At 42.1% G+C, this 24,992-nt stretch overlaps 1 long non-coding RNA gene across 1 annotated transcript; it reads left to right on the top strand.

Moving 5' to 3' along the window:
* The first annotated feature begins 8,503 nt into the window (after positions 1-8,503).
* LOC117752024 lies at positions 8,504-24,881 on the top strand. The gene is made up of 4 exons (XR_004611975.1): positions 8,504-8,583; positions 12,793-12,848; positions 15,782-15,891; positions 24,695-24,881. It is a non-coding gene; the product is annotated as an uncharacterized LOC117752024 (long non-coding RNA).
* The last annotated feature ends 111 nt before the right edge of the window (positions 24,882-24,992 follow it).

Below are 24,992 nucleotides of genomic sequence, written 5' to 3'. Positions count from 1 at the left end.
CCAGGGGGCAGGCTATATCAACTGCTGACCTGAGTTACTACAATCTTCACAAACAGCAGAAATACTTTCGTGCACGTGTGTCATGGTTGTAATGCTGAGTCAAGGTTTATTTCTGTTGTTAAGTTCTGTGGGAACAACTTTTAGCTTTCAGTGGTTGTTCTGAAGCTTCGTTTGAAGCAGGTAAGAAAGTTATTAACTCTACAATGACCTCATTGCATTGACTATAAACTAGAATTATCATACATTCTGTACATTAAACAAATGTATTCAACATTTGATGTATTGTAACAAATAAAGAAAGTTATGTAGGAGACTTGAGGGTGTTTAGTAATCAGTTTTCTGAAAAATCCACCTCCCACACACCTGAGAAATCTTTTGTGAATGTAATATTAATTTCTATTCATCAGTTTTACAGTTTGCCTTAAAATCATGATCATCTAAGAAACAACCATCACAATAACATAAATTCACCTATTAGAAGAAAATGGAGTAACGCCTGCTCGAGCATCACCAGCCCCAGGATCTGGTCCCAAATCTTATAAACAAAAATGGCTCTGAAGGATTTTTTACATGAGGTCACGGGAGAAGCATGGGAAAAGCAAATTTACCCCCCCAGACAAAGGTCGAGGAAAACTATTACAGAGGGATAGAGGGGAGTCCAGTTAGTGAACTACATGACCCATGACAAGTCAGTGGGATAAAAAAGAAAGTGCCAGGCTTCTCAGGGGATTTACCAAACACAAACACATGATTTGGCACCAAACTCACAAAAGAGCAGAGGAGAAACCTCCATCATGAGTCGGGCTGAGAAATACTGACCCAGTGACACACAGGAGAGACGCTCAAGTCCTGGAAATCAGGATATAGTGTAATGGGAATATTCCGATTTCTAAAAGTAAATATATTAGAAGAGGGAGGCTGCACAAAAGATGTTTGAAAGTTTGTTAACTTTTTAGTTACTTTTGTTTGTTTGTTGGTTGTTTTTTGACATTTCCACCGATTTTCTCAGGGAACAATTCATAGACCTTGATGAAAAACAAAATCAGCCATATTTAGGGCACTGATATGAGTGTGTGCTTCTTTACGACTGTTGGTCTTTGGTGTGTGTATTTAAAGTTGTAGGTAGCGGCGTGAATGCATTTGTTATTTATCTAAGTAAAGGTTGCGTCTATAGCTAAACAAGGAACGTCGAAACTTGACGTTAATGTCACAATAATCCCTCACATGGATGTACACGGAGGGATTGGACTGATTGTCACCCAAACCAAACACGGTGTCAAACAAGACCTGTAGCTTTCCGCCTTAAGGACCCGACTGCTTTGACTCGTCACATGCTTTTCTTCTAGCAAGCATACGACAATCCCACGTTGGACTGACCCTTCATGCCTCTCTGGGGGCCAGCACCTCGAGCCACCCATGTCAGGTGGGGTGCCGGGTCACCAATTACCCGGTGAGGCTGAGAAAGTAGCGGAGAGCCGCCCCGAGCTGCCATGTTGTGTTAGCGTCACGCTTCTGGCACGTAGGTAAGTAACGCCCCACTGCAGCTCAGTGAACCTGCTCTCTGTTCTCAAAGGAGCTCTAATACGCTTACGTCCCTCCTCCAGATCAGTTTGTAACTATGACTATTTATGAACGCTCAGTCCACCATGTGAGTGTAGTGCCACCAGGTGCCAGTGTCACAGCAGGGGGGGGGGGATTTTATTTCATGATTACTTTTTAACACTTGTTAAATGATTTAAAGATATGAATGAGTATAAAACTTGAGATATGAACTGTAATGTGTGAATGTGTGCTGCAAATTAAATGTGATTGATTGATTTTGAAACCAACTTGACACCCAGACTTTGAATGAGAGTAGAATTGGGTTCTAAGTTTCGTGGAGAATCAACCAACCGACAAACAGAGACACGAGTGAAAACAACGTCCTTGGTGAAAAGAAGAACAAAAAAGTAAAAGCTCAAAATCAAAATAAATTGAATTTGATGGGAACGTTTTCTGAACTGAGATATGAAGTGTCATAGTTAATAAGATCTGATCTGATCTGCAACAGGTGTATATAAAAGCTGAGATAAGACAGAATGAAGCAGCTGCCGTCACTGACTCTTGTTTCCACGATGATATTTAAACCACAGAAAGTAAAGCTCGGTGCTCAGAGCAACAATCCACCAGATCAAAATCCTCCTTCATTCATAAAGTTCACCCACAGTGAGTGAAAAACCTCCAAAAATCATACATTATTACTCTCGTCCCGTCTTTCTCTTACCATCCGTACAGGGGAGATTCACTGAGCCCTGCCAAAGTCCCATAATTGCAAAAACAGCATTTCATTTCCCAATAATGGCTCAATGTCAAGTCCAATTCAGTCTGCTTGTTAAGCGGCAGCAATTACCAAACCGTACATGTGCAGACAACTCCTCCACTGGGTGATAATAAGCCACTTTCTTTGTTACGGACCCTGAACAAACTCGAGGGGGAAACACGTGAAGCAGAGATAATGCGGCCAGTCGAGCGTGAGTGTATACAAAACCCCACCGATCGCTCTTGTGGAAAACTCCTCAGCTATGAAAAAAGCGGGTCCAACTGGGTTAAGGTGATTCCACTTTAATAGTGTTTGGGATCCCCGGCCACAACAGAAGCTAACAATAGAAAAAAAAAATACAGCTGCTCGTCTGCAGAAGTCACTTCCCCTTTTGAAAATAAGAGGCTGCGTGTTTTTGAACCTGGGAGGTAACGCCGAGGATTTAAAGGGGCTCTTTGTTGCCTTTTTTCTGTTGGTTTGTTTGGGGTTTCTCCTTCAGTGTGACGGTCAGAGGTCGCCGTGCAAACAAGGCCACACAGGCTTCACCGTGACCCGCGGGCCCTGAGGACCGATCGTGTTTGTTGACATCTTCCTGCAGAGTTTGATTGTGTTTCGCATGTTTTGATTTGCTCTCGAAACGCTCCGATACTCTCTTATGGGGAAGGTTCAAAGGGGAGATTGCGCGGAGGCTGGCGTCTGCTCGTTCAGCTGTAGGCCTTCGCCTGGTGGCACGGGGGGGCGCCACGCTAACGTTAACTTTCATAAATGTAGCTCGTTGATCTCTCTGAAAAAAACAAACACGCTACACTTATGAAACTTTGGTTGCAAGATGTATTTCTGTTCATAAACAAAACTAGAGCAATGTTAAATGTGTCTACTTGCTAAATAACAGCATGTTAGCATCGTCAACGTTTTCAGCATTTATTTGTTTTGATTTTGTTAGAAGTAGCAGAGAATATTAGGCCGTAGAAATACTTTCAAAAGTTTAAAAAAATGCTAACACGCTGTACTCGTCACCTGGTTCTACGTCTTTTTCTAACCCATTTATAAAGATGGACGACATTTTTTCATTTTGGGTGGTTTTTAGTGTCATAAAGCAAAAGTTAATCTTACACGTGTTTCATGAACATAATGATGAGTTCCCCCTCCCCCCCAGTCGGAAGATCCTAACCCAGTAGATCTCTTTTGGGAGGTGGTACAACAGGAGACAGGCAGCACGAAGGTGCACCTGACGAATGACTCCAACATCTCGTGGGATCGATGCCATGAGGAGTTGCGGCGGCTCTGAGAGCAAAGTGTGGGTTAAACCGAGCCCTTGTAGCTGTGCCACACATTTTGATGAGTAAGAGAAAAAAATACAAAGCAAAGAAGTTGAAGAAAAATGTAACAAAACAATGTGGTCAAGAGTCTGTGATTCCTCATAGAAACCTCATGTGTTGAGTGATTCTGGGAAGCTGAGACCTTCTGCTTTGGTCTTTCACCAACAAAATGTCTGGAATGAGAGTTGCTCACTATATAAACTGAAGAACGCAGCCTCCTCCAACCAACTGTCTCTTTTACTGGGTTTTAGCAAATACTTAGTACAATTATGTATTTACTCAAGTAGCTCAGGGATCAGTCAAACCTTGGACTGTGCAGTACCACACTGAGTATTTCCTTCTCCTCTCTCTTGTTTTACTGTGTACAAATGATTTCTGTTCATAATACATAGGATGATTTATTACCTGTGGTTAATCAGAGCCCAGGCAGTGATTAATGATAATATCCAACATGCTGTCATATATACAGAGAAACTGAGAAATTAGAGCATGATGGGTCTGGACCCCCCAAAGAAGGAAAAACACAGTTTCACTCACTTTGATAATTTGTCTGACTGTTGGAAAATTTCATGTTGGAAATTAGGACGTGATTTTAACAGGGAACAACTGCAACGTGTGTGTTATTCTGTGACTATTGCTTTACTGATTAAAAATGACACCTAAATAATCATTTTGGATAATGCCAGACACAAAGTTATGTGTCCTTAACTTCCCCAGTGGTAAACCAGTGAAACCATCTTCAATATAAAGAATATATATGATCACATTTAGTCCTGAGGCCTCCAGAGCTACAAATCAATCACTTTCAACATATATAACATATCATGTATTTATGCTGCATTTACCTGCCTTTGTGTTTATATGTGCAAAACAGAAACATGAAAAGACTGAATAACAATTTAAAGTAAAAATCTGATGTTGAAAAAAGGTTAAAACTCACAGAAAGTGGATTTGTTCTTGTTAAATTGAGGTGAATTCATGCAAGTTTTATGCAGAAGTGCAAACTGCTTGTAAAGTGGGATTTCTAACGTGCTTCATTTATTCATGTGGTGCATTTCCTGGTGAAACGCTGGGGGGGGGGGGGGGGATTCTCAAGCAGGAGTTTGATTTGACCAGAGCGGTGAAGGGGGCGGGACTTCTGTGAAAAAATCTGTGATGTCTTCATTGGTCGAGGGCCCAGGAAGTGATGACGTCAGTTAATTAGTCCTTTTCCTGCAGGTGTCCTCTGAAACCACAGGTGAGACTTCTTGTTGTTTCCTTTAGATAAAGTTTGTTCTTATTTCAGTTGTTGTGTTGTTTTCAGGCTGGATTTTTATTGAACTCTGCTCATAAGTGCATGTGTGTGTCTGTGTGTGTGTAGATGACCACATGGGTCAGTTGTTTGATTAGTTTCTCGGTCCACACTTGGCACTGATGAGTCTGGTTTGGTGCAATAAAGATTCCCATACTGTGATTGATCAAGTTTGAAGCTGTGTGTTTCGGTAATTACATGTTTCTGAAGCTTTTCTATCGCGTGGATGTGGAAAAACTTGGATTGAAATTGATTGTGTCAGCGAGGAGAAGAGAGAAGGAATATTCTGCTGCGTTAACACGTGTTGTGTTTCACTGGTTTTCTTTTGGGCTCGGATGTTTGAACTCAGTGACGCTGGAGGATTTGACCTCAGATGCTCTTCTGTGTGTGTCTTGTTCTTAATGTTTTGTTCGATGAGTCTTACAAACTGCTGTCACTTCCTGAGCATTATTTGAACAGTTTTAACACATCTTTATGTTTCTTTTCCAAACCCTCATGGACTGTGATTGATGTCACCTGTGTGTGAGGGGGAGTAGGTACAGGAAGAGGAAGAGGGAAACACTGCTGTTACCTGGACAGAAGCATTTGAGAGTCAAGTGTAATGCTGATATTTACTTAGGTCAAGTTTGTTTGCAGTATTATGCAAACCCTACAAAATGATTTTTGGGTGTATTGCAATTTTTTTAGATAAGATGTATGAATCCAACATGTAGTACATGTGTGTATCAATGTTTCTCTTCTGCATTTTCCCTGTGAAATAAACGAACACATGAATAATGAAGTCTTGGTGCGGTGTCTTTCTTTAACTGCTGCATATTATCAAATGTCTTTAAATGGTGTGTTGTTGAATTGTAGCTTTTCTATTGCATGTTGCATGTTGTGTTGTTTAATGCCGTGTTAAGTTTATTTCTCTGAAGCGGGTAAACTTATTTAACGATTAAAATGACATTGATTTTAATGTTTAATGATGTTATCAGATCATTAGCTCTTGTAACTTGATTGTTCGGCCTGAAGAAATGCGCTCTACTGAATGTTATTGTAGTTCTTAGTATACTTTAATGAAATGTCCTGTATAACTTTGTCCTGTTTTCTGGAAGACATTGTTTTAAAGGTGATTTATTTTTCTTATTTTCAATGAACCACAGTGTTGAACTGTTCCAACAACACAATGTATATAAAGATGGGTGACTCGTCTCCACTTCCTCCCACTATCCAGAAATGAAGCCAAAATATCTGCGGGCGCCAAAACGCTGCCATCTTGTGTGTTCGGAGCCAGAGTCTGTGCAGTAGCGGTCGGGGGGTGGAGCCACGGTACCGAGGTCCCACCGATACACGTGCTTCGACCAATGGTGAGTCAGTCTCAGCTGTCAATCATGACATTTCACCCTGTTTTTATAGCATCAAGTAACTAATTGAACCAACATTTTTGGGGAAAAACACACTTTAAATACTTCGGTGTGATGAGAACTAACTAAAATAGCAGAAACCACCTTTGAGAAAAAGATTTCAGACAGGATTTATGACCTATATGGCAGCCAGCCACCAGGTGGCTTCACTTTTAAAGAACTGTCATGTCGTCCATCTAGTCTGATAGATTCACATACACCCTCCTGCTGCCATAGGGTACTCTAGAATCCAATACTCTGGATTATTTTCTTTAAAAATAAGAGAAATTGGACGAACATCATCCTCATCCTTCAAACCACAGACACACACACAGATACTGCTATTGTCCCTGTTATCCACAGAGGACCAGAGCACAGAATAATCCCTCTGTAATGTATATTTATACCCTGAACATATGTTGGAAATGTGTTGAGAGAAATTGTTTTGCTTTGGCTTTGCATTTTTAACGAAGCTTAAAAGGCAAATTCCTTCATGGCAACAAAATAATAGGGAAGATGAATGTTTGCCTACTTAAAGTCAACTCTGCTCTCACAGTCTGGGATCCTCCCATGTGAGTTATTCTCGGCAACGCACATGTCTAGACGCTGCTGAAATTTAGGGCCAGAATAAAACATGAAGCACAATTGAAATAAGTGTTCTTGATCTTAATGCACATTATCGCTGCGTCCCTCGGATAAAACACTTAAAAGTCAGTCATGAAGAAAAGAGAGCCTGAGGGCTCTTTAGGCTGGGTACATGTCCGGCTACTTTAGCTGTCATGCAGCGACATCTCAGAGCTTTCGCCCGTACCCGGCTTAAGCCATTTAGCGGCGGCCTGGTTAACTGAAACCGACAAAACTTCTGATTCCAGCCCGATCTTAGAATAACACCCCTGGCGGTTGTGAAGCTGTCCGTGCCCATTTCGTCCAGCGCGGTCCCACAACCGCATCTGCAGCTGACAGAGACGCAGAGGAAGATGCCTTGTGATGTTACAACTGTTGCCCAGAGAATTAAATCAAATGGAAAACATTAAAACGAGGAATCACATCTGGCTGACAGTTGTAGACGGGGAAGGGGTGAGACTTCTACTATTGCTCGGAGAGAGTGCCGGATTAAAGGGCGCACAAGTGCCGTCACATGAATAAAAGAAGATGGCATTTGGCCACTTAAAGCCAATGGGTTCTCCAAAGGCTAAAGTGTTGGATGATTCCGGACGAATTTGCTTGCCAAGAGTTGCTCTTTGCACAAAGCAGTTGCCCGGAATCGTGCGGAGCGGCAACAGTGGGGTGATGAGATGTTTACAGCTGAGTGGGGAATGTGCACACTGGGCATGTGAGGAGTCAAATCTGCTCATGACACTGGACCAAATTTCACTAAACATAACGGATCAAATGTCACGGGAGTGCAGGGCTTAAACATGGCTGCTTGTGCAACACATCCCGAGCTGATGCTTTCAACAGTGTCTGTTCAAATGTCTGTATCCTGCCTTTTTAAGCTTAAATCTTAGTTTTTTTCCTCATTTTATATTCTGTTATTTAGTTATTGTTATGGATGTTGCTCATGCTGCTGTTAACGGCTCATTCTGTGGAACAGCAATCTGGACATAAGAGATTTATTTCTTTTTTTAAACACTACCTGAAGTAAAGCAACAAAGTCATGTAATAACATTCGGAGCCTGACTGATATAGTAGAGGATTAAAAAATGTATCTTACTGATATAACTCTACTGATATTTGATTGGCTGATACAATTAACAGTAGCACTAAAACAAGCTCTATGTCCCTATTGTATTCTACATGCTAATAATGTAAATGATCTATGCATATTGCTGCAGTAATGCTTTTAATCAACATGTATGACTTTGTCAAAAAGACATTAACTCAAGATACACATGTCACATGTTTTAGAGCTTTTTGTTGTAGCGTCTTAACGTTTTCCAGCAGCTTGACTTTGCTCATGTGTCGTGATGTGACCTCCAACCCAGACCTGTCAGTCGGGGGGGCCAAAGATGTGGACCAGGAGACCGTGGATGGCTGGATAAAGACCAAGGACTCAACCTGCGCAGAATGAGTATTTAATATGGAGTTTAAAATACTTTCCTATCAAGAAAAGAATGTCCACCAACAGTCCCCTTGTATTAAATCAAGCTAAACTAATTATCACATAGACATTTACAGATATCGGGTCCTGATTCTCTTTTTCTTTTCATCAAGATCCATAAAAGATTCCCTGGACAAGGATCTGGCCCCTAATCCAGATCAGCAACAGGGGATTAGCGGCAGCGAGAGGTAATGACTGTCTACCAAAAAAAACCACAAATGCCTCTGACAATGTGTGACCGTATCTTTTTTTTTTCTGAACTGGATTTCTTCTTCTGCGCTGAAGTATCATGGAGCCGACTGTGGCAGCCAGCAGATCCACTCTCAGACCTCACAGTGCAGTCTGCGAAACCAACGCTGTTTTATAAAGGCCAGCGTTTCCGTCACCGCATGCTCATGCTGAAAGTTAATTAAGCATAGTCCCGTGCACATGAACTTTAAGCCCGTACTCAAGAGTGATCTGCCGTTAGGTGCACCGGGCTAATTATGTGATGATAAATCTTCCGTGGCACGAGGTAATTTCTCATTGCTCTTTAAAGATAGTAGAGAATGTGGCAGATAACTGCTTGAAGCCTTTGCGAGTCAGCGGCGGCGAAGCTAAATGTGGCAGCAAGTGTCAGGCCAAATCAATACACGCTTCCCAGGATTCCTTTGGTGCCATAATCCAGGCTGCGGTGGGCACTGACCCTGGGGAGGCCTGGCCTCTTGTTTTCTTGCCCTGTTTTTTTTCAGAGGCAGATGCACTTCTGAATATGACAGCGCTGAGCACAAGCTAATTATTGTAGAGGTTGGGGGGGGAAAGCAGAATTTGTGCTATAAACCACTTAGCTCGTATCTCAGACACATTGAAACCTCTCATCCCAACACTGGTCAGCGAGCTGTCCGCTGGGAAGAGGAGGGTGTTTCATAAAAAAAAAAGGAGAAAGTGGATGACCTCATGTTCCTCACTCGCTGCACAACTGAACTCTTAATGTGGGGGTGCACTGACGGTTTTACGTGTCAAACACTCCCTGTGGATACAGAGCTTTGGTCAGCAATTCATAATTTCCCCTTTAGCATGAACTGCATTTTGTAGATGTCCCCCCCCCCCCACCCCCCCCCCGCGGTGTCTTCCAGCTGATTTCACACATCCCATTAAGTCATAATCTTGTATTATATGCCTTAAAATAACAAGAGATAATCCTGGCATCAGCCTAATCAGCCATGAAATTGAGGAATCTCCTTGACTAACTGGATTCCATTGCAGCAAGTTAACACACGATGCATGTGCGTGCAACAATGATGTGGGGAAAAGTAAATTTTCCATCCAAAAATATAAAGTTTTTCTATTTAAATCCTTTTGAATATTGCAAACTTTAAGTCATTTCTTTTCTCCTCCTAGGTCCACAAATAAAACCACGTCTCACCAGGACGGATCATTTAATCCAGGATGAGGATTTGCAGGAGTGTGAGGGAGGATTTCCAGAACATCCCATCTTCCCATGTAAGCAGTACTCACTTACTGAAAGCCATCAGCCGGTCATTAAAAATGTAAAATTAACGTTTTTAAAGTGGAACATGATTCTGCTTTGAGCTCGGGGAAAGGCAGTGAAGCGCGACGCCTGCATACGAAATGCATTCGGTCATCCCCCTGGCAACAGGGAAGGAGAAAGGTGCACTGAGTGAAACGAGAGCAGATTGCTTTTATTCTTTATTTAGCGAGTTATTCTAGACACTGAGTCACAGATGCCCCGCCACTGTACAAATCCTTCCTGCTCAATTGAGGCTGTCGGAAGAAAACGTCGAAGGCTTGAGCGTCTTTAGGGGGAAAATGTGAAGAGCAGTCCTGGATTTGTCTTGGATATGTTTTCCCAGATTTGAGCTGTTGACATTATATTCTGGAGATTACCAACATTACAAATCATTCACTTTATCACAAGTGTAAAAATGAAATGGTTAAATCGTGTTTAAGTTGAATGTATTAGTAAACAGTCGGGGTCCTTTTATGAAATGTGCTTTAGTTCACACTGTTTCGCCTCGGGCCTGAAATGAAGTCGTATTAATGTGTTCCGGATGTGTTGTGTGTAATGTGTTCCATATTGTCAGTTTCCTGCATAAACCGTGTCCACTTCCTTCAGGATTTAGTTTAAATTGACCTGTTTTTACCGATATTACATTAATACAGATGTTTGAATATCTGCACAGACCGTACATGCACTGATTTACCAGATACTGCAGTAGACCGATAACAGAAATATGTTATGTTTTAGAAAGTGCCACAGACACATTGATGCTAACATGCTAATTTAAGTGGAGAACATTTTCAAAAAGAATGTTTGTGAGCAATATTACACAAGAACTACTGAGCGGATTTCCACGAAACTTCTGCAGATCAGCCGATCCATTATTATTTCTCACTTTCTTTAACATTGCTAGATGAGTATATCATGAGAGACTGAATCATGGATCTTGATGAAAAAAATCTGGAATATTTAGGGGACTCATTTCTATGAGTGTGTGAAACTTAGTGCAGCGTGGTTGAATTTAAGGGAAGGATTAATTTAGGACTGTTGGACCTCGGGGCAGGTTCGCGCTCGACTGAGTGTGATTCTAGTTATGTAATATTATGATTACAAGGCAAAATTATAACCTCATTAATGTCCAAGGTCAAAACCTTTTTAGATCTTTAAAAAAAAAGACAAATATAAACCATCTTTATACTGGCACAGGAGCGGGTTGTCCACTAATCAGAGGGTTTGTGGTTTGATTCCCAGTTTCAGACCGGATGGCAAAGTGTCCTTGGGCAATACACTGAACCCAAATTGCCCCTGACGGCAGCGGGAGAATGTGTCAGAGTGTGATAAAGCACTGAGTGGTTGTGAAGACTAGAAAAGTGATGTATAAATACACTTGCACATACTTATAGTGTTATGATTTTTAATCCTACATATATTCATCTCTTTTGGCCTAAAAGACGGTTTATTCTCTTTTGAAATGTGCCAGTGAGGAATTGTGGAAATACAGTAGTCAACCCTATTTGTTCCCCGGTTTTAGTTGCTCCTCGTCTTCACATTTCATTTGAGTTTCCTTAGGAACTGAGGATGTAAAGGCACAAATCATTTCCCCTCCTTGTCATCATCAATCATAATTACGCAACAATTTCTTCACCTTGGATCAATTTGTGCCATTGAGATCAAACAGTGGCGTTAATGGGCGCCCAGATTTCTCCAAAGGTAATCTATATCATGTGGTGCGAGCGGCAGCCTTTCATGCCTCTGGTCTCCTCGCTCTGCGTATTGTTTGTAACCGACACAGCTTTTCCCTGCAGCTAAAATGTAAATATATTCTTTTGTCCCTTCCACATGGCTGATCCCACAGTCAGTCACGTACTGTTGATCTTCATGGTTCCTGACAATGTACAAATGCCCCTGATGATTATATCGTGAGGTAGACACACTACTGTATGTCTTGGTGTTTTTAGAAAAAAACTATATTTAATTTGAGCTCGCGATTAAACGAGATATGCTTCTTAAAAAGTGGTCGCACCTCTAATCGCTATTGACAAGCGAACAAGCTCTAATCATCATTAGTTCACTCACAACACAAACTGGGTCTTCAAAGGTTTCACCCACGGTGCAATTACATCAAATTACTCTCACCACTGGAGTCGGCGAGGGGCTCTGTTTTCAGCCCACTCTTCCTGTGGACAGGATGTTTCAAAACACTACGGTGGATGTTGTGCAAATGGTGGTTGAGCACACGCAAAGGAACGCTGCACAGTGTCAAACGGGGCAGATGCAAAGGAGGGTGTAGCTCATAAGGGCCAAACACGTTCAATGTTTATCTGCAGCTAAAGGAAGATGCAAAACAGGATTTACTGGTCCAATAGTTCTGCTACTTCGTCAAAGTCTTGTTGGTACGATCGCAAAGTCACAAACTTTCAAATCACTATAACATACATGTTCAAAGACTGAATATAAAGATGGACGACCCGTCTCCACTTCCTCCCACTATGCAGGAATTAAGCCAAAATATCCCAGCTACCAATCGTGACGTTTTGTAGCATCAAATGACAAATTCAAACCAAACTTATCTGGATCATGAACATTTGAACAAACCTCAGTGTGATGAGAACTACCCTCATTCAGACACCATTTTGGAGGAAAATGTATTTGATGTGTACTTTGACTTTTTATTTTGCTCCACATCCTCTCAATGAACATGGAGGAGGTGGGATTTATGACCTAAAAGGCCATCGAGTCACTTTGGCCTCCAGTTTTGTGGAGCTGTCATTTCCTCCATTTTTATATACAATCTATTAACGAAATTATTTCACTTTAAGTCGACTTACTGGCCTTTTTTCAGTGGTTTCAGCTTTAAAAACCCCAAAAATCACACTGTCTCCTGATCTGTCAACAGGTCCATGACGCACTGATGAAGACGATGTGGGTTGTAGCAGAAAGCTCCGGAAGAAAGTGAGTAGGCCAAGCTTCATTCTGGGATTGTTTTGTTACACTATGACAAACTGATTATTATTATCTGACACTCAAAGGAAACAATACAATTTTCATATATACGTGTGTGTATATCTAAATTACACAAGAATTTATCTGATATTTAGCTGGCATATTCTGCACAGCATTAATGGGCATGTGGGTGTGAGACGTAGCCACCTCGACACGTTAGAGAAACATCCAAGTGAAGTTAATCTCTTCACTTTCTGCAGATTGAGACCAAACACTTGAATTAAATATCAATTGTTGGACTCCTCGGCCGATTCCATCACGTTGCCCCCAAATTGCTTTGAACCACATCATAAAGTCGCCGTTGCTTAAAAAGACATTAGCATGCGTACCCAGGAGGTGTAACACTATAGTGCTGGGAAGTACAGTACGGAGCAGACTGCGGCACATGAAAGGGCAAGAGCCTTACATGATGTGTTTGTAGTTAGCGGGAGGCGCTTGTTTCTTACCCCCATGTACTGTAGTTTAAGCACCCTGTCACTTTAAACTAGCCAGATCTGATATTTTGCCGGGTGACTGCCGAGAATGCTAATGCCTTGGAAGTTGTATCCTGTGGCTGTTTTTTGGCTCAAATTAAACCCAGAGAGGCACGAGGAAGAGGCGAGCGGCAGCAATGCCCACTTGAGAAAGGCTGGTAATGTAATCTCTCAACGAGTCCGTGTGGGATCACAGAGCCGGTATAATACGGGCCTGTCGCTCCGCACACAGTTCTTTCATCCGTACGTCTAATATCAAAGAGATGAAAGTTGTTTGGGACTGAAACCAGAGATTTACTGGCCGACTTGACCACTTGTTTACTTTTGCTGAAATAGTGTTGATTTTTTATTTGAGGGCGTTTGTGGGTCTGAAGCATCAAAACTACAAGATCTCTCTTTGCTTCTTATTCTTCTTCATGTCTGAAATATTAGAAACTAAGTACTTTTACTCCACTACTGTTAAGTACAAATTTGAGGTATTTATACTTTACAGTAGTATTGGCATTTAGCAACTTTCATACTTTTAAACACATTATTTACTCAAGTAAGGTTTTGAATGCAGGACCTTTACTTGTAGTGCAGTATTTTGAAAGTGTGAAAGTAGTACTTTTACTCAAGTAAAGTTTAAGAATACTTCCACCACTGCTTTGAGGCAGGGACACACATTGACTGAATGGGCCATGAAGATCACTGGTGGTGTTGACAGGCAGTAGATAAAATCATATTGTGATAGTAAGTGCAGATTCTTATATCACGTCTTCAGTTCCTGTCGGTGCCGGTTGTCAACTGGCGACAGATGACCAACCCTCACCTCACCCTTCCATACATGAGGGAACCTGTAGAAACCTTCAGTTGTCATAAAAACTCAAAAGGTGTTTGGTTTGTCCAGTTTGGGCTACTGTAAAAAACAAGAAAGATGATCTCTACTGTGCACGTTTAACTTTTTAATTGAATTTCAGCGTCAGGGTGCAGACAAAGATTTCACATTCACCCAACTATGGCTGCTGACCTAAAATATACCGTCTGACGTTGAAGGTTTAGCAACTGGTCAAATATTCATGTGAAAGCCGGCAAAGTTTGAGCCGTATATTTCGGCGTTACCGCCTGAGAACGTGAACCGAATTAACATGACAGCGTGCGTTCTCTTTACAGTGCAGCCACATTTACAGCCGAGCAGCAGAGAGACGAGGCATTGTTTTCCTGTTCTCATCAGCTCCTGGCAACAAAAAAAAGTATCTGTCAGAACGGCTTTAGTGTTTTATAGCTCAGAGGAAACACAATACATTTTACGCACTTGATTGTCTGTGTTTATCACAAACAAAAACCGTGACACGTGCAAACAATGGCTGAGATTCGCAACAGAGGGAAAATCGAGGGAAATTATGTGTTTTGCAGCTTGTACTTATCAAAAATGCGCCAAACAAAAATGAAGGTTTTGTTCACTCTCCGTTCCCGCTTCTGGCTCGTAAATAGCGCGTTTACAAAAGATTCAATTTTGATCTCCCTCTTCCCCTCTCAATGGTGAATAACTGGTTTGTAATTTCCAAATATGTGGGTGTTTAATGAGGCCTGAGACGTTTTATTCTCCCACTATAACGCTGTCTACAAAATTGTGCGCCGCTGAGTGTAATCATGCAATGCTATCTGGCACAGACAACACTCTGGCTGCAGCGAGGCAAAACCTGCAGCCCAGAACTGCTCCACTTACGGGGCGGCTGACGTGAGGGGAGCAGACAGGCGAGAGTGGAAAGCCCTCCAGTCATGCAAAATGCAAAAGAAATATGACTTTATTGCAGCTCCCTAATGGTGACATAACAATCTGTTCGGCCACTTCCCCCCCCACCACCTCCGAATCTCGGTGCATTCTGGGAGAGTGCTCCGATCCGCGGGACGGTCTGAAACGTCCGTCCGTCCGTGTGAGTGAGTTCAAACCTCATCGAGTTTGAAATACAGCTTCGACCAGCTCATCTGCGGCGGCTTTTATTTATTTATCTCCTGTTCTGCGTGTCAGTGCAGTAAATGGTCCTGAAAGACAAAAATACGACGCACAACAATCTGTTAGAAACTGTCGTCTTTGATCGCTGGTTTGGCTTCGGTTTAATACACGTGCAGCGTATTTATTAAATCTATAACCACTTAAAGAAATTGGGTCATGTTTTTTTTTTTTCTGCTTCCATGTATATGGATCTAAAGCTAGGAGGCAAGCAGCCTAGCTTAGCATAAAGACTGGAATCAGGGGGAACAGCTAGCCTGCTTTGCACTAAAACTCCCAAATCCACCTCATGTCCCATCTAAAATGCATATTTGATGCCCGGCAATACATTTTAACCAGGAACATTTTGCAGCCATCTATTTGTGGATTTAAAAGATGAATGAAATAAACACAGGCTCTTGTTTTCTCTTCGGCAGGGCTGTGGAATTAAAGGGGTGAATAATACATGGCTGAAAGCATCCGTCTTCCCCCCCACCCCCCCCCGAACTGCATCTTCTTCTCTGGACACCGGGGGATTCCAACGCAAGTAAGCACAGATATTTATGAAGCGTCGTTTGACTTCAGAGGAAACGGATGATAAGTCACCTCAGCGCTCAGATGATGTTTTTAACAGGGCCATCCTTTTGGCTTTGAGGTTGTGAAGTTTCGTCTTTAATAGCAGGATTTTTCATGACCTGCTGATGTTACAGTAGGAAAAAATAAACTGTGACGTACTTTAGTTTACTGATGGATGAGATCTCACTGAAGATCATGATGCCTTTACCTTTCAGCGTTTTGTCGAAATTTCAGCTACAGCTTCTGAATTAATTACTAGACTCTAGTTTCTTACTATGCTATTATCATTTTCTGCTGCTTTTTCCACGGTTTTCTTATTTTTCGTGGCTTTTCTCTTCAGTCCAGAAGTAAATAACCTCTCTTCTCGTTCTCTGCCTTTTGCGAATCTGTTTATATTCCATTGGCAACCATAGTTCTGATCCGTTTCTGAGAGAAACTCTGGGACATTTCCAAAAGCCTGTATTGTTTATTTCAGAAAATCACATACAAATACTCATGTCATTATCCGCTCCTTCATATTTGATTATAATATATCTTGATAGATTTATAATAGATTTAGTTCAAAGGGAAACGCCCATAAAATCCCACGTTTTTTTTTTTTTTAAACGTAGGACTGAATTGACGTAGACGCCTGTCGACAGCGTTAAGTGGCTGTGAACTGTGACCTTTTCAGCACTTTGTTCCGTCTTGGAGCTGATGGCTAATGTGGAGTAGCGTGCGAATGGAGGCTCTGATAGCAGCTGACAGGTTGCATGAGTCTTTTGAGCGTCAGATCATGATGTTGACGAGAGCTCGACCGCAGGCTGCTGTCGGGCTGGATCCACTTGTTGACTTGTCACGTACTGAGCGGAGCGTCTTCGAGCCTTCATCGTCGCGGCGACCAGATACAGTTGTCCTTCGATAGTTTTGTGCGCGAATGGAAGTCAGCTGGCATCGCGACTCGCTGCAATAAAACATGGTCTGCTTTTCTGCATGAAGTATGTTTGAGCCAAGTGTCCATCAGGGCAGTAACTCACACAACAGTTGGTTCGGCTGCACCATCTGTATCTGCATATCACTGGATTTGTTTCAGATGAGCGGTTCTCACAGAAATGGCGGGGCTGTTACAAATTATGTTTCACTGGAGATTCCAGCGAGGGTCAGAGCTCCTGGCCGTTCAGCTCCGAAGTGACCGGCGACGCTTCAGAGAGCCGCCAGAGGACGAGTGGAACGGGAAACTGTTTGTGAATTTGTTCTTTTTAACTGTCCGTGGACATTGCACTGATGTCGTCATTGTTTTTACTTGTTTTTTTGACGTGTTCCATGAGCCTTAGAATTGCTCTCTGGGGACAAATAAAGTGATCGTTGCTCATAAAATGTAAAAAAATATTTAATAGATGGCCGAGCCAATGTGAGTGAACCCGAATATTCAGGTCAGGTGTCCACACGTTAATTCCTACACATTTCATTTGGGCCTGCTTCTTTCCTCTTCATTCCTGGTTGTAGCTGCACTGATGAAAATGTTTATATAATAATGGTGGATCTGATATAATGTAAAGGGGCATATTTCTAAGGGAAATCATCACTCCCATCAGCCCAATGAAGCCCTTTAGTCTGCTCAACATGTTTTGGTATTACTGACGAGCAAAGTCACTGTTTCTGATTTAGTCTCACGGCTCAAATCATCGGCATCATCTCCAGATGCAGCAAACAGCTGTCTTCGTGGGAAAAGCGCTCAAAGGACACTTTACAGCAAGTTAGTGACTCGCTGGTGAACACAGTGGAGCATTTAACAGCTTAAGAGTCAGACACGTCCCTCGGGGGGGGTTGGTGGAGACCAAAAACGAGTTAAAGGATAGTAAATACTCGACTCAAATTCAGCCGGTGCAAAACACAAACACTTGGATTTGCATCAACAAACCATCAGAAACCAGGAAGTGGGGTTTATGACCTATACTGCCACCAGGGGGTGATCATGATATTGTTTGGTTTTCTGGCTTCACTTTTGGTAGCTGTCAAATCATCCATCTTTATGTAAAGTCTATGGAGTGAGACGTCCTGTAGTCTTTCTTCTATCTGTGTATAAATGTGATTTAACCGGACAATCTCTTGCTGTTTTGCCACCACCGTAAAACATCGTGTAAAATGTCTCACTGTAGAACGAGTTAAGCTGTCGACTCCTTTTATTGCTGCTGAGACTAAAGGTTGTTTCTCAGCAGCTGTTGTTTAATGGTTCTCTTGGTCCTCCTCAGCCGTATGTAATGATTTAACTGCAGCGATGACACAGTCTGTTTAGAGCCGCAGGTGCATCTACCTGGCAGGCAGCCACTCGGGCTATTAGCTCACAATCCAATGATCCCTATTTGGGGAGTAGTTGTCCTTATCGCTGCGTCGACCGCGGCTCGACTCGTACGAGGCTCGCCCCGCCGATTGCTCAGTGATATGTGTGTTTACAGATGATAAATTCCCATGACTGAGCTGTTGCACTTTAGATTTCGGGCTGTCACACTGGATGAGCTGAGCGATCGCGCAGCTGCTCAGCCCCCGGGTCAGAGCCCGAGCTCGCGAGCACATGCTGCCGATTCAGAAGGAGGCCAAATTGTTGCAGCACAGATAAATCACATTTTATTTTGGTGAGAGATGTGGGTCAGGTTGTGTCCTGTCGCCAACTGCCTGGAAGAGGGAGGGCAAATCAGCAGGAAATACACCAGCAGTCAATTATCTGTCACTTTCACACAAACGGTGTCATGTTGAGTCAGCAGTTTCTAAGGAACACGACTGACGTTTCCTTTTTTTCATGTTCTATCTGATAGCGAAATCTCATATGTGGCAAGAATTGTACAAATAGTACAGAGACTGACTGTTGGATATGACGCTGATCTCTCAACTTTATGCTCAGTGCGATCAAGAGTTAAAATTCAGAGAAGACTGTTTCCAGTGGGCGGTCAGGACCCCACAAAGTAGCGTGGAGACGAATCTGAGTCTGTCGACAGCTTGAGTCGCTTGTTGAGTTGCGACAGGATTAATGATCATTGACACGTTTTGCTGTGACAAAGCTGAAAACATCTCCAAATGTTCAGATAAGTGATTTTCACAACAGATGGTTTTATGTTTAGGATCCAAAAGTTGGCAATCACGGATCTAAGAGGTCAACTGGGTGTCTCTGAGGTCAATGAGCCTCTGGCTGCTGGTGACATCACTGAGGGCAAAGAGGAACAGTGAATAAGTGTTTTTAAGAAACACTTATTCACCGTGACTAATCTCAAGGTGTCACCAACAAGAAAGAAGTTCTCTTATTTAATGTTTGACGGATGATTCACTATTTTACCTCTGGGATCGTTAAAGCCCCTGAAAACTTGGTTTCAAAACAAAACCTCAGCTCATGCTTCATCAGGCCTGTGTGGGTGTGATTTAATCTTTTTCTAATATCGTCAAAGTCTGATTGATTGATAGGATTGTCTTGTTTTTACTGCTTAAACCATGAGAAATGCAAAAGACAAACACAAATCCTCAAATTGAGATAATTAAAACGACTAACTTTTGCAGCAAACTGTGTGTGGTACGTCATAGTAGGAAGCTGCTTGAGAAAATAGGTTTGTAAACAACCCTTTTTGAATAATGAGGAGCATGTTTGAAACTCTCCAGTTATCTCAAGTTTAATCTTGACACTGTCACACCAGTACCAGCAGAGCAGTTTGCCATCCTTCCCCTTATGACTTACTATATGAAATACAGTGGAACTTTAAAATGGCATGTTAAAATAGCAGCATTCTAAATAATATGACACTCGAGCGCATTCATAACGGCACCATGAGCATTTCAGATCTCCTTCTGGCCCTGAGCAGAAACGAAAGTCATTATGGAGCAACTAATAACTTGCTATTGATCAGAACAAGAATCCCTCAGGGCAAAGAAACTGATATTCGCGCACACAGAGAAGATGCACTCGTGCCCGTACACAGACACATTTATTCTGGTGTGAGCGTACGCAGACTCGGTGCCTCTCTGTTGCAACGCCGGTCACAGAAGCTTCTTTCCGATTCAGTCGATAGGCTTCCATTAAGAGGGGGTAGGCTGTCAAAGCAACCTGTGACCTCCTCTCGCCCTCGTGGAGCCCACTGGCCTGTGATGTCCGTATCAATATGAATTTCAGCCCCTTTGCAGCCATCAGCTTCAATTCCCAGCGTCCATTAGTCTCAAGTATCTGTTTCCTCCGACTTGTGCTATTGATTTGGGTCTTTTTGTTCAGAGCATGTACGCGGGTCTTAAAGATGGGGACGGCTTCGCACGCGGGGGGCGGATTCTGTCACGCAGGCATCAGGGCTCCTCTGTATTCTGCTTATTAAATGATTTCCATCACCGCTGTCACCCTGAGTGATACTTTCACTCTCATCACTGCCTCTAGCAGCCCTTGCAGTCTGTGAGGCCGCGCTAAGCAGCTGTCTGGATCGGATGTCATGCAGTTTGAAGTGTGCCCTCGAAGGTCAGGGCTCTTCATCTCCGACAACACAATGAAATGACCCGTTGTTGTCACACATGGAGGAATAGCACAGCAAATACTGACGCACAATATGGTCACAAATCCCTCAGGGTTATGAAGTTCCAACATACATCTGTTACTAAAGTGTCATAGTGCTCGGTCATGATAAAAGTTTCTACAAGTAAAGTGAGTTTATTTTAAAACTAAAAAACATAAATTGAAATGCCGTCGAAATTGAAAAACTCACTAAGACATAAACAATAACTAAATATTTATATTTATTGATATACATTTTATCAATGTAAAAAATTACACATGTTAGCATGACATAGAAAAGTAAATACAATATATTGAATAATTAAGGCCAAAATATACAAAATGTATGTAGTGATCAATATATTCTACATAACCTACAATAATCAAGATATTTGAAGAACATGATATGGGACTTTTTCCACAGTTGAAATCTCATATCTGGTTAGACAATCTTTTTCCTTCATGTACTACAGTACTATTAAGTACATGTTATTAAATATTTATATAAATAGAGTATTTGAATGATTTAAGAGTGGGACTGAATGTTCAGTTGGACTAAATGTACCAAGTACAGCAAATAATTTCTTAATGAGGTTAGTGAAATAAGTCACATGTGACCCAAACAGTATTTTATCATGTGTGAAATGAATAAACTAAACATAGGGAAGAGTAAAAGAACTTTGATGAACCAAACTATTCTTCATATTGATTTTTTTTTATCTTACCAATAATTGAATGAATATTATTCTTTTCCAACAAGTAAACTTGGCTTTTTATAAAAATATGATATAATTTTGAGGGTGTTTGGGTGATAGTCATCAACCGTGAACTGCAACACCCCCATTTTCCATCTCTCTCTCTCTCTCTCTCGCCTCATTTCCATCATGTCCATTAGCTGTACCACTCATCCTTTTGGGGGTCATGGGGCCCCCCATTTCATCTTTCCACTATGAGGTGTTAAATAAATAAAACGCATTAAATCTCCCTCAAATTCTATAGGTGCATTCCTTGAAAAGTGGCTGAAGATTGTGTTGTTTTTTTAATGCAAATGTCACTAAGGTGCACACTTGGAAGCAAAGAAATAGGGTCCTAAAATTAAGGAAATGGTGTGTATTTTATTAAATACTGCATCTGTGAGCATTTTCTTTCAAATAAAATAAATTGTTATATAAAGCCATAAACACACAACTGAACCAAAAGTGATTATTTACACACTTGATATCCAACAAAAATAAAATGGTAGAAAGTTGCAGACACTTCTACATCCATCAAAGTAAAGAGGACGTGACCTCAGTGACCTCAGCTTTGGTCGAGTTTACCACAAAAGGGGGAGAAGCTTTATTGAGAAAGAGATCTGTGCCGTTTCTTTCAATCCCAGTAATGACTCTGGTTTCCACAGGAAATGCAAAGGAGGTGTCCCCCAGGTGCCTCTGTCCTCCTCACAGCTTCCTCCCCTCGGCGAGTCCCAGCGTCTCCAAAGTGTGAAGAGCATATGCTGACATTTGGTGGCTCCTCGCTGCTGTGACATGTTTGCCACTAGGGGGCCCCCAGGCACGAGATTAGATATTCCTTAACACAGTAGCCTGGCCCCTGCGAGAGCACGATGGGTGACCTTTGGCTTTATTTATGTCGTCGCCACTCGTGCAGGACCTTTTCATCAGATACGGTCATTGTAATCCCACAGCCCCCATTCAATTTACAGAGGCACTCTGTCACTGCAGACCACTAAAGTCGACAAAATGAATGGATCAATAACGCCTCTGAAAGCCTGACCCCCCCCCCCCCCCCCCCAGTCAGTATCAAGTTACCAGTCATAATGAATGGGGTGTTGTTTATGTTGTAAAGTGCGGCGTCACTGAGTCCTCTGAACAAACCCCCACGTTACACCACTGAGGTTTGGGACACTGTAAAACTGAAATGTGGAAAAAAATGTAATAACATCCAATTATGTAACTAATATCTTTGCCAGTGGTTGATAAATCTTTATAAGCTAATGGTTAAAACTAACTTTTGTGTTGCCAGGTTGCGAAAAAAAAACCTTTTCCCTTCTCTTCTCACGTACTTGGTTCGTCAGTAAAATAAAGACCCTTCAATTTATTACTTTTTCTTTAGAAATAAACTGAATAGTCTGAACCAGAGAGCATTTCTTCAACAGTTTACCATGGCAGTGTTTTAAACCAAACAAAACCTAATTTCTTTTATGAAGAAACACATAAGATATTGACATAGAATTGCTAAAACAACGCAACTAATTAAACGCAGCCCGTTTTCTGAGCACATGAAAAGTCGACACTTTGGACGTGTACACAGTTTGGACAGGACAACAAAGCACCGACTATAAACATTTATAATGTTAAACACGAGCCAAACATAGTTTTCCATAACAAATATTGAACAAACCATGAAAAAATAAGACAAATTCAAAGTTCCATAACAGGAAAACAAGTGTCATGTTTAAGAATTTAGATCACAACAATATTGCCTTAAATAAACCTAAAAAACCTTAAATTTCGCAATGTTTATTTCAGCAGGAAATACAACTGATGTCGTGCAGAGGCTGTATTACTCTTAGTTTTTAGATAAAATACGATTGAAGTTTAAATTTACCATACATTATTTGGCAGCATTTCAAACTGTGACATCATTTCCTCAGTTTTTTTGTCACTCTCCACTCGTCATTACAGTTTATCTACCAAGATTTGACTTAGATGCACGATATGCCATCTTCTGCCAGTAGGGGGCTCTCAATTCCTAAAGGTGGAGTTTGATGCCAATGTATTTATTGTCTTCACCTCTAGTTTCAGATTAATTCACTGATAATCGTTGGGTTTTTACCGGAAGAAGAAACCTCCTCAGGATTGATCTGGTCAAAACGCTCCAATGCTGCCACTAATGTTTCTCTGGTAAATTAACATCCAGACGTCCGATGGCTAAAATCCTTCATTTGATCAAAACACATAGCTAAAAACAACCAAGATCTAAAAGGTCTGTGGATTTAAAATGTATAACAAGTCAACTACAATGGAAACCCATGTGCAAAGGACAAATTACGCCATTTACAGGCAACCAAATAAAGCGACTGTTAGTTTGACAAAAAGTTCAGATTTCTGCAAGTCTGAAAATAGCTGGAAGCATTTGGAACAACTCAAGTGCACAAGTCAACAAAATATCAAACGTGGCTCTTGTTGTTTTTATGGTATTTTAATGGGGAAAACTTACATTTGTAGTAATTTACTGCAGTTTCCTCTCAGCTCTAATGCATCGTGTTGGCAAAATGAAACCCGGCCCTCACAGTTAGCGGCCGCTGCTGCCTCAGATCCAGCCCATCTCCGGGCAGCTTTTACAGTAATTGGTAGTAATTATAAATCCGGTCTGAGAATGCACAAAGAAACGCTCACGGCAAAAAGAAAAAAAAAAAACAGGCCTGTTTTTCACCTCGGAGTGCCAAGTAGTGTGAATGTAGATTAATGGGTCATTATCAGGGTTATTAAACAACTATTCATACGTGCGGGTCCGGTTACAAACGGGGCCAGTGCTGGATGATTGATATGGAAATCCCAATCAAAGCTGACACTCAGTGCTGAGGAGATGAAATTGGGTCTGACAACATGTCAGCCTGTTTGAGACCGAGCACGAGATGAAGATCCTTTAGCCAACACACACACACACACACGTGCAGTACACAGAGGGCTTGTAATACGACGGCAGTTTGTGCAAACATAGGTCTCCGTTTACGTCCTCGGCGTTCTCAACGTGATTTAAAATGACTTATCCAAACTTCACAGGCTCTCCTAATGGGACCTCTTATGGTAAAACGAAGCCTCGGTGGTCAGGTCACATCTCCACATTTGCATGCTAGTGGCACGGGAGAAACTCCCACCACAGTCCTGCAGCGGGGGCCACATTATCACATGCAATTCACCATCAATGATCTCAAACAATAGCTCTCAGCGTTCGTACGTTTTAGCCGCGGATGGAAACCATGTGCTGCATGGGTTACCGATGGTCGCAGTGGAGAAACGTGCTGACAGCTCTGGACGGCCTTGAGGTGCACATCAGACCCGGAATACCTCTGCCAGACTTGCGGCTCTGCTCCTTTTTGGTAGAGAAAAAAGCTTTGTTGCCCCTGTTGGCAGTAAGTCAATCGCATGTATTAAACTACCCCACAATGCTCGCCAGTCATCGATAGCCCTAAATGAGTGCATATGGTGTCTTGGCTTTTGGGCGTCTTTTTGATCAGGTGGAGATTTTAATGGATTTTTTTCTCTGCCTCTGACAGACGAGGCCGGCTCGGGGCAGAATGCGAGCAGCCGGTGGGGTCATTTGAACCTTGTGGTTGCAGAGCAGAGTGCTGAGACACTAAGAGCTAACGCTGCGTTCACAAGTGTCGGACAGAGGGAGAGTCAGGAAGTCTGGCGACTGTAAACCCCACCCGACCCCGACCCCACCCCACCACCACCCATCCCAGACACACACACTCCGAGACGAGCCAAGCGGGCACTTCGGCTCACACAGACCTGCACTACTGCACTTGTGAGGACATTTGTAGTCGCTCGCATTCATTATCTGCCCCCGTG

Source organism: Hippoglossus hippoglossus, chromosome 18 (assembly GCF_009819705.1).
Source record: "Hippoglossus hippoglossus isolate fHipHip1 chromosome 18, fHipHip1.pri, whole genome shotgun sequence".
In the NCBI taxonomy this organism is placed as follows: domain Eukaryota; kingdom Metazoa; phylum Chordata; class Actinopteri; order Pleuronectiformes; family Pleuronectidae; genus Hippoglossus; species Hippoglossus hippoglossus.
The sequence above is the reverse complement of the archived record's forward strand: the minus strand, read 5'-3'. Positions and strand labels throughout refer to the sequence as shown.